Source organism: Micropterus salmoides, unplaced genomic scaffold (assembly GCF_014851395.1).
Source record: "Micropterus salmoides isolate LMB-PRFRI ecotype aquatic unplaced genomic scaffold, ASM1485139v1 Ms_hic_scaffold_18, whole genome shotgun sequence".
NCBI lineage: Eukaryota > Metazoa > Chordata > Actinopteri > Centrarchiformes > Centrarchidae > Micropterus > Micropterus salmoides.
In genome coordinates this window covers 7,170,891-7,181,678 of record NW_024040928.1, presented here as the reverse complement: position 1 = coordinate 7,181,678, position 10,788 = coordinate 7,170,891, and the positions used below count along the sequence as shown (strand labels likewise).

General features: G+C 39.3%; 1 protein-coding gene across 1 annotated transcript in view; it reads right to left on the bottom strand.

The window, feature by feature from the left end:
• Positions 1-1,229: 1,229 nt before the first annotated feature.
• Positions 1,230-10,788, bottom strand: part of LOC119909565 — a 57,666-nt gene continuing 48,107 nt past the window's right edge. Inside the window, exon 3 of the transcript XR_005445479.1 lies at positions 1,230-9,489. The gene's annotated coding sequence lies outside the window, so the exon portion shown is untranslated. The remainder of the gene's footprint in view (positions 9,490-10,788) is intronic.

Below are 10,788 nucleotides of genomic sequence, written 5' to 3'. Positions count from 1 at the left end.
GATAAAGACTCAGTTCATGGCAGCTTCTGGAAGAAAACCACAATGCAGACACATGCGCAAAGGGGATATGACGCAATTGACAGATGACCAAGTGAAATGGACAGTTACCTTCATTGAAATTACGGATTTGGAAGGGCTTGAAAATTTTTGGAAACATTTGGGATAATAAAGTACACAACTTACAACATACCATAATCTTTAACCTGGACCCTGTACAATTTGGTTAAATCATTTCTGCAATGCCACCCTAGTTTGGGAAACACGTGTATACAATATGAACATCTCTGAAATATTTACCCCCTAATCTAGTCTGTTTTTCCAAATTATCTCAGGAGATCTACGAGAGATCAAAAATTGATTTACTCTGTGCCAAAACTGTTCCGAGGCAGATATTTTTTTTTTTTGCCACAAAGGCTGGAAGGCTGCAAGAATCCTGATTTCTGCAGGGGAAACACAATATTGGTCTCATGGTCCGTCACAAAACTTACTCAGTTTTTGTCAAAACAATCTCTTCCTCAGCTCATTACCATGAGGCATCTCTCCTCCTACAGTGTGTCTGCCTGAGCGCCATCAGATGACAACCGCTGACAGGTTCATAAATATCAGAAGAAGTTTAATTTCCTAAGTTAGGCCTAAGAGTAAAACGTAGAGATTATTTGGCCTGATTTTTTGGACTGATTTCTAACTCTAAGATACTTGAAGCTACACTGTCACTCAGTGGTTCCTGGACAGATGCGCCCTAACATTTTCTGTGGATCACTGATGCACCCTCAAATGGAAACTAATTTGGAGGAGTGTGTTATAAAACACTGGGAATCTCTGCCATCAATATCATTTCATTACACTACATGCATACTGTCTCTGCATACACTATAGAACCCATTAACAAGTATACTGATATATTTTGGGCTAAGTGTTCAAATGATTTACCAGACTGTGATTTCTGTGTGACATGTACTGTAGGACATAAAACTGTAGGTGAGTATGACTAACTAATTCATTTGTGAATAACACCTTGGAAATAATGTAATTCTTTGACATGCTACTAACTCCGTCTCACTGAGAATTCATGTTCCATGAAGGCAACACCTTTTCAGTGAGTCTGCCTTCCAAATCCTGTCCCTCTCATTTCACACCTCCAACCGACTGCTGTTACTCACAATGGCACTTGCTTTTTCAGCATGTTAACTAACTCAGCATGTTGTGCATTATACAGTGCCTATTTAACAATATATGTCAAAATGCTTTTAACTTTTTTTATATTAGGCTTTTACTTTCTTTTTTTAATGGCTACCTCCCATTGGTAACATCTAAATATCCAATTGCTTTCCTTCTTACATGATTTCATATCTCAATCCATTTTACCATGATCTTGGGAAATGTATCAAATTAAAATACTGCCAGGACTATGTTTCATTATAAATGTAAGAATCACAAAACAGCTAGAACAAAGTAGTCTGGATGAGCCTCTTGTGTGCCTGATCTATCATCTTCTCTATAAATCTCAATTTATATTTTTACTACTTACAAAGAAAGTGCTCACCATCTTTTGTGAATAATGCGTACTAAATACTTCCTGGCCACCATGTCATGAAGCTCTGATCACAGATCTGTCCTGCTGTTTCCTTATGGCCAACTGTGAAAGTAAGGGGGCTGTGAGAAGGAGAGAGAACGTGGGAGAGAACATATCGCTGACTCAGAGACTGGGAAATGACCCACGACAGCTAGTCAAGTTGTTCTCACTTAGCATACATGCATCTGACATCGAATGGCGCTCTGGCAAATGTCTCCGGTCAGTCTCATTCTCACAGGCACCCAGAGGAGCAGTCTATAAATGTGCATCAGCTTGTAAGAGATGTCCGTTCCCCAGTCACAACGTGAGCTTTAAAATAGTATCACCACAGACAGAGGCTGTTTTAACATTCTTTTGAAGAGTGACTGGTGGCTGTAAGTGATAGTGATGAAAAAAGACCACCAGTGAGACCACCAAGAAATGGGTGAGATGGTGTTAAGCTGCAGCCTTTTTGGCGCTTTGGGGCTCGTGTTGACATCCTCCAAAACTTCTGAAACGACTCAAATCAGCACTCCAGTGATTTAGCATTGCACTTCTGTAACATTGTCAAACTCACAATGGACATTTCTTTAAAGTGGTCCCACGCATTCTTCTTACTTGTCAAAACCTGGTGCCTAGATTACCCACAATGCAACTCAACTGCAACAGGCCATTAGGAGTTTCAGGTGTGTTATGCTAGTAGTGGCTAATGCAGGGGATGAGGAGATAACGACAGAACTAGGTCTGGTAAACCCACTTTTGTAACTCAGCCAGCGTTTTTATGTTCTAAATTGTAGGCCTCAGCCCCAACCTGACTCAAGTTTCATCACTTGAAGCAATTTTTTTCACAGTGATACTTGCCACCTTCTGCATGTACTTCAATGAAGGCAATGGCAGGCCTTTTCTGTAAAGCCAGTGTTGACTTTTAAAGTTAGCTAACATTACCAAATTTTTACTCCATATAGTTTTTTACAGTAGATTTAGAAACATTTTCAGATATGGAATATGTTTTATTTCATCTTTGATGTATATGTACATGACACATAGACTGGAGTTAGATGTTATCAATTAACTTTTAGCTACTTCACCCTACGTAGGAGGCTACGTTGTTTAGCAAGTCAGTTTCAGTCGGTAGAAGCGTGTAGGAAGCCTTTTCCATGTGGACACCAACAGACAGTGAGTGCGGCACAGATACAAGTTTCCCTCAAAGTTTTTATTCCTTCCTCTTCAAATACTGTTTCACCTACCGTTGCCCTCCATGGTTGGGGTTAGGACAATGAAGGTTGGGTTGAGGTTAAGCATCTCAGAAAGGATGGAATGCATTTGGGCTCAGAATAAAGCAAGGGCAAACAAAGTGCTATGTTACACACATACATAAATGTTGGTGTTTGAACATCTTTGCTTATAGAATAGAAGTGATCTGAGTGTGGATGCTGGAATCAGAAAAGAAAAAGTTAACCAATGCATGCCTAATGGGAGCCTAAATGATTAAACATGTTAATTAAAATGCAAGGTCCTGAACATATGGGAACATGCTGTATTATTCTGGGCAAGAGTTTCTGAGCAATAAGGCTAATATTTTGCATGCCTTCTGCCTTTTGATGTGGACTCCTGCTGAGTTTACAGCTTTACATGACCTTCATGATGGGCAGCGATGCCTTTATAATCTGAAAAAACTGAGGCAATGTGGTCAACAAGGACCAGATTATGATGCCTGTTGGTCTAAAAGAACCCAACAAACATCTGGGATAACCCATGGAGATGTACATACATTATGTTAAACTTGTCAGTGTACAATAATGAAGCGGGCTCCTCTTTAAGATAAGATGCGTACACATAATGCATTTTTATACGCTAAGCCAATTTTAAATGGGGATGTATGTACAAGTTAAAGAAAGACAAGCAGGGTTAATGTCTTGTATGGATGCGGTTGAATGAGGACAGGAGATAAGGGCCCTTATAACGAGCATGTCCCTGTGTAGGTTTGCCTGCACACACATAGACACAGCCATCATTTCCAACCTGATTAGCTCTACAAGCAGCAATATCCTGAGGAGAAGACAGAGTGTTTTGTTCCACCCATTTGCAGCTTCACAGACAAGAAGCGAAGCAGGAGATTAAGAGCAACGTCTCTCTGACTCTGAGAGAATCTTTTATGAGGACCCTCTTCATATGCATATATTTTGAAGCTATATCGGATATAATAGATATCAAATGGAATATTTTTCTATGATGTAAATGATCTAATATGATAATGTGTCCATGCTTATCATCAGTCTAGATCAAAAATATAGAAAAGATGAGATAAGTAAACTTGTGTGTTATGAAATAGTGTGCGTGTATGCAGGGGGGACTTGTTTGATTTGTGAGGGTGTCTCTATAGAAACGGGAGCCTGGGACTAACCAAAACCACCACAGTGGTTGTGAATTGTTGTGAAATGTCAGAAAATGCATATGCATTAGTGGTGAAGTCAACACATTCTTCTCTGGCCCTCAAACATTGACTTCAGGGAATACAAGGTAGGAACAGGACACTGTGGATATCCACGGGTTGAAAGCAACTGCTGGAATATAAATCAGTCTGTTATACTGTACATCTCATGAAATATGCTTAGATAATTTAAATGTATTAGATATAACTAAAGGCCAAAGGTGGACAAGAGATAATCAAGTTCTACATATACTGTAGCAACCTATAAAATGTATAATATTTGCATATTTGGCTTCAGCTGTCACTGACTAACAAAGTTAAGAAAGGCAGCATGAATTTATCTTGCTATGTATTCTGACAGTTTCATTATTTTCATACCCTGCATGTGCAAGCAGAAGCACCTGATTGGCAACATTGCTTCTCACTGATTTAAAACCCAAATCAGTTTTTTCTTTCCAAACTATGTACTTGTCACCACAAATTTGCATAACCGCTTTCCATGCCACCATAAATTTGGAAGACAAAGCTTGTATTTAAAAAAAAAAACACAATACCATCACCAAAACTCCGCTTTTACCACAAATCTGCATACAGTAATTCTCCCGCTGCACCATAACGGTTCATAAAAATTCCCTCTGACATCTTAAAATTGCAAATCCAGAAGTACATACAGCAAATACAGTTTTTCCAGAAAGCAAAGACATAGTTTTAACAGTTGCATGGTATCCAGAAATGCATATGGCAATGTGGTCAGTATGACAGAAGTGTTGACGTGACATAAAAACTTTCTTTTATTGTAAAGCCAACACAGTAACAGACAGATAGACGGACAGATCTGCATTATACTGGTATACACTCATCTCCTCTACGAAACGTCTGTATCCTCACTGTATCCGGGTGTAAGATCATGTTTTAAATGCTCAGCTTCTGTTTTGTTGGACTTCAAGGGATTTTTCACACCCCATTATTCTGCAGACCAGTGGTGTAGTCTACGCGATACGCAGGTATATGCCGTATACCCACTGGGAACGGTCAAAGATTTCCGTATACCCACTTAAAATAGCGAGATGATACGTAACAATATTGTTTTGTGGCAGAACTTTCACACGTTCTTTCATAAATTGGAAAGTAAAGGAAGTTTTTCCTTGCCTCTGTCGCCTAGTGCTTGCTCTTGGTGGGAACTGTTGGGCTTCTGTAAATAACATCACAGAGTACGGTCTAGACCTGCTCTTTTATGAGAAGCGCTGTGAGATAACTGTTGTTGTGATTTGGCGCTATATAAATAAAATTGAATTGAATTGAATTGAATAAATTCACTGAACCGACATTTTCGGCTGCCACCAAACAAAAACACAGCTGCATGGCGGTCACTCTGCGCAGGTTTGAAATGAACTAATTTGAACCACTGAAGGAGATGTGAAACGCGAGCAAACTCAAACTACACTCTTTCTGTGTTTTTGTAAGCCTGCAACTGAATCTCATGCCGCAGATAACATGAATGTTAAGGTTACTGAAAGTACAGGAAACGAGCCAGATGAGGCTGATACTATCGTAACGTTACCTGGTGAGTCAAATGTTATCATTAACGTTATCATTAACAGAAGTTGCATCTATTACTAGTTAACTGACCTAACGTTAATGTGTTGGATCAATGCGGGATACTGTGTGTGTGTGTGTTTGTGTGTGTGTGTGTGTAGTAGAAGCAGTTCCTGGATGCTTAATCATGCATTTCAGCTGATACAGAAGCTACGTTAGCTAAGTTTGACAATGGTTTTGGAAGATAAGTGTGCTTGAGATGATGTGGACCACTTTCCTTACTGTTAATAATATTCTGTAATGAATGAGTTTTGGTGATAAAAGTGCACATATGCCTATGTTCATTGTTCTTACTGATACTGAGCCTCAGCTTTCCATTATTGTTAATAATAGTTGTAACTTACATTCTTAAATGTGCATTGAAAATTGCCAGCTGATAAAACTTGCTCCAGGGACCAGATTCATATAAAATCAAAGGCTTCATGCAGCTCCTAACTGGAGCTGAGTTAGATGGTGATTAACACTAAACATTAGAAAATCAGTCTATTTCCCCCACCTGCATAGATTTTACATTTACATTTTCTCCCAAATGTTCTGAAATAGCTGGTAACAAGAAATGTTAAATAACAAATGTGAGTACTATGACAAAGTTTTTTTTGGCACAATAAGAAAACATGTAATGCAATGTAAATATAGAAAACCAGATCTGATTTATACCAAAAAATTACATCTCCAGAATGCAAGAACTTAAGTGTTTACAGCACAAAATCTTCTGGGGGAGGACCCTCAAGCCCCCCAATCATATATTTTCATCAATAAATATTTCTTTAAGTAGCATTAAAATCTTCTAGTCTTGTTCTCGTGACCCCAATATTCTGGATTGTCACGTCTCGTATGCTAAGTGTTTTGTCACAACTCTAATCTGAGCCCTAAAATGTCTCCACCACTTTTCAACACAAAGTGACGCTCTTGCCCACCTGTGACCGTCATTGGCTGTTAGTCTTTGCAGTGTTAATAACACATAGCTTAAGCAGTCCTTCTGAATGCTCTCTATCACATGTACATGCGTACTATATGTATTAGTGATTGCAGTGGTGCTTATGGGACGTCGCTCTGGGACGGAAAAATCACAGTACAAAACACTACAAAAACTAGACTACACCACTGCTGCAGACCTACCTACTACTATCTACAGGAGTCAGATAAAAATGGTACAATAAATAGACCAATTCTCTTTTATATGGATTGACAGCTTTGGTCTAAATAGGCAGACATGCTAACACGCTCACAATCACAATGCTAACACTCTCATTTTTAGCAGGTATAACGATGTTCACTATCTTTATTTAGTGTGTCAGCAGCCACACCTCTAGCAAATGTTAAAGTTGAAAGTAATCAGAGGTTTCACAGAACCATCCTATATTGACGTTCTTGTCTTGCAGTTGGGTTGGAGTGAAGTACAACTTTATATCTCTCAGGTTTACAATGAAGGAAAAAATGTCATTTTATAAAGCCTGCTAAATCACAATACAGAATAATAACAATAATAATAATAATAACAGAAACAGCAATATAGTGGTCTTAGTTCTAGATTTTATCAAAATATGAGATAAATGAGACCACAGGCGGGTGCTTTCAAAGGGGCAGAACAACCACAAGTCTCTGAGGAGAATCTGCAGGGTTGGAGAGTATGAAGCCAATTCCAGCCTTGTTTTTCCACTTCTCTTTGTATTCTTTCAGATCTGTGTGGCCTCAATCCCTCTGTCTCTCCCTCCCCACTTTTTATCCAACTTTTCCTATAATTAATAGGCTATTAATATTTCAGCATAGCGCAGAAGAACACACTCACTGAAAGAAGTCACATTACATTTGATTTCAGCTATTGTTTGCGAGTTCAGTGATGGCAAAGTTTTGGAAATTGCTTTTGAATATCTACTGAACTTTAAAGAGACTGACTGTTTATTGTGACCGTACAGGGGCAGGAGACAGGACTGATTAAAGATATTAGAGGGAATAGGAAGAAAGAGATATTCTGCCTCATGGTGGGAAAAGATTCTTTTGCCAGCTGCATAATATGCAATAATGTGTCCATCGGTTCCAATCTATAGATCTGGATAAAAAGGCAATAGTTCAGAGCTTGATCAAGGGCTTGTATTCTGTATTCCACGTGCATTTGAACCTGAGAAAACTGTATGGCTTCATCTCAAGCGGGAGTGGAGCTTCTCTCAGGAGACGTAATTAGAGGGAACATTTTTGATGATGAGAAATTCTTTTAGGCGGATTTTCAGTGCGGTGCATATGGGATTAACTGTAAATTACATGGGCTTCTAATCCATAGGCACACTGAGCCAGGAATTTGCATGCATGATTAGCGTTTTAAGCCAGCTATTAGATGAGAATAATACTGTAATTCACCTAAAATGGCTTGCAGTGTTTTGACTGCTCCGTAGTCTGCATTAACTATGCCACTAACCTGAAACGGGAGACATAAACAGACTCTTGGAGAAATCCTAGTGGAGTAATACAAGCAAAAATAAACTACAGTCTTTTACAATGTTTATTTAGTCTGGAAAAATTTTCTAGCATGACTTACCTTTTTTCAGCGTTAACCCGATTCTCCGTTGCGTACTACTACGTAGTTAAATTTTGGGGACTTACTCAGTACAACTAGGCTTCTACTTTTGGCTCCTCAGGAGCAAATGGGGCTTATTAATGCCAGCTGTAGAAAGAGGAGAGAGTTTCTCTTCTCAGGCTACCAGATGGTCCCAATCTGAACTGGCTTCTTTCCGGCCACAAGTCTTCCCCTACTATCCTTTAGGCTAATGCTACCTCCATACAGGATTTGACAGTGGCTGCATCGACCCAGCAGAAGGAAAAGTCTAACTTCATATTTCATATTAAACTCTCGTATTTCAGTGATAGGAAACGGTCCATTGACTTTCCGTCTAGTTCTATACATTATGTTGAAATAATTGTTTATCCTAAATATAAAGGCGTATTTTTAATGAGCCGCTGTTTGCGTTTCAAAGAACACGTTGTTTTATGGTTATTGTGTACAATTTCTAGACACAACAAGGCTAAGAGTCTATGAGGCTGTAGTTAGGCACATTTGTACTTTGCACTGAGCTAAATGCAAACTTCAGTGTGCCAACATGGTCAAAGTGACAATGCTATATAAAATGCTGCTGTTTAACAAGTAAGATTTATCATGTTTACCATTGTGCTTAAGTGTGTGGAGCTACTTTGTGTGTAGTGCTAATTAGCTAACGTTAGCTAATTAGCACTACACACAAAGTAGCTCAGGCTGATGGGAATGTCATTTGGTCATAAACTAAAGTGAAAATTAAAATGTAGATATTGGTGCTAGATGTAAACAAAACAGATCCACACCGCTAGCATGGGAAAAAGTGTCCACAGAAAATTCCTTCAGCAATGTCAAGAAATAAATTTTAACGTCACAGAATTAAAATTGAAATGAAAGCACTGAGTTCTAAAGTTTTCTTTGAGAAACAACTGATTTTTCTTTTGGAAAATAGAACTTTTGCAAACAACAACAACCTAAAGGTCATTATCAATTCATTTCCCCTTTAACCTTTTCTTGTGCAGCTCCCACAAACTCATAGCAGCCTCTTGCTTATTCTTCTGATTCCTCCAAAAAAAAAATTGCTAAGTCCTGCAGACTGTATGTTTAAGAATTAATTCCCTGGCCTCCATGTTCCTCGAGCCTCTCAGAGCTTGTCTTGTCGATGCCCAATTCCTGCATCAGTATTCCACAGATGAAGCTCACTTTCCCTCTCCCCGTATTATTGTGTTCCTGTGCAGGGAATAAGATCTGATGTGGCTGTCTACAGGTAGACCAGCAACTCCCCAGAGTCCAGCCACAGGAGCAAAGCTTAGCCCCTGATTCCTAACATCGAATGGACAGGAAGAGGGGAGGAGCGAGCGATGTGTGTGAGCCTAGACCATATCTCTGAGACAGTAACAGCATGACACAGATGGACAGACAAACAATGACAGGGATAAATATAACACACAGACAAAGACAGACACAGAGATAAATATAATGCACAGATGTCTAACATTTGGACTGAGTCATCCATGAACACATACTCAAAAATCATCACAACAAAATGTCATCACGACTTATTTTTCATAATGCTCTGAGACATAGTGAAGTATGTGCATGCTTCGCTGGCAGCAGTGTGGAAGTAAGGGGAAATGGTAAATGGATAATAGACACTTAGCACTTTTTTACATTAACGAATAAAGCTCTTCACAATTGGCTCTCGTCATTCACACATTCACACACACACTCTCACACCGATGGCGATGGAGCTGCCATGTGAGGAGCTGGCCTATCTATCGGGAGCAACTTAGGTTCAATGCTTTGCAGAAGAACACTTCGAGGAGGGGCTCAAAGATTAGTGGACAAACCGCTTTACCTCCTGAGCCACAGCCTTGTGTCATTGTTCCCTGGTTTCAGACCTCTAAACTGTTGTTTCAGCAATTCATATAGGTGCAAAAAGCCCTCGTAAATGACACACAGAAGCATTATCTGATCTGCTGCCCCTATTGGCAGGACAAAATAATTTGTCTCTGCCTTTCAAAACCATTATTCTAACTGTTTTATGGCGAGAAACAAACAGTGGTCTCTCTGCTCCCGTAATAATGCGTGTCCTCTCTGTGCACACGCCTCTGGGATCGGGTTGTGGGTTGCCAGATTGCGGTGACAGATGGGTTGAAATTGTTGAGTGTGTGTATTGTGTATATTGTGTTTCATAAACGATCTGGCAAATTGGGTGACGTCAGACAAATATCCAAAATATCCACCCGTGAATGATGATTATTGTTAATAAAGTTTGAGGCCATGCAAATTACAGGAGTTTCACTGGACAACAACAAAACGGGAGGGTGCCGGGAGATGGCCTTGAAATCCAGGAGAAAAAATTGGAGCCTTGGCAGGTAAGTATTATGTGAACTCAATGTCTGAGTTTAAGAATAATCAGTGTCTGAATAGTGTCTGAATAATGAAGTGATAGCAATAGCAATTGTCTAATGATAGCTTAGCAGTCGTTAGCAGGCTTTGGATATCTCCACATGCTGGAGTGGAGTGGTGTGATTGGGGCAGTAGTAAGAGAGTAAAGACTTGGGAGGATGGTGGGAAAAATTGTTAGGAGAGATTACTGTTTTAAAAAGTCAGTATCTAATATGCAGGTACATCTTAAAAAATCTGAATATCGTGGAAAAAGCTTGTTTTTCCATTTTTTTT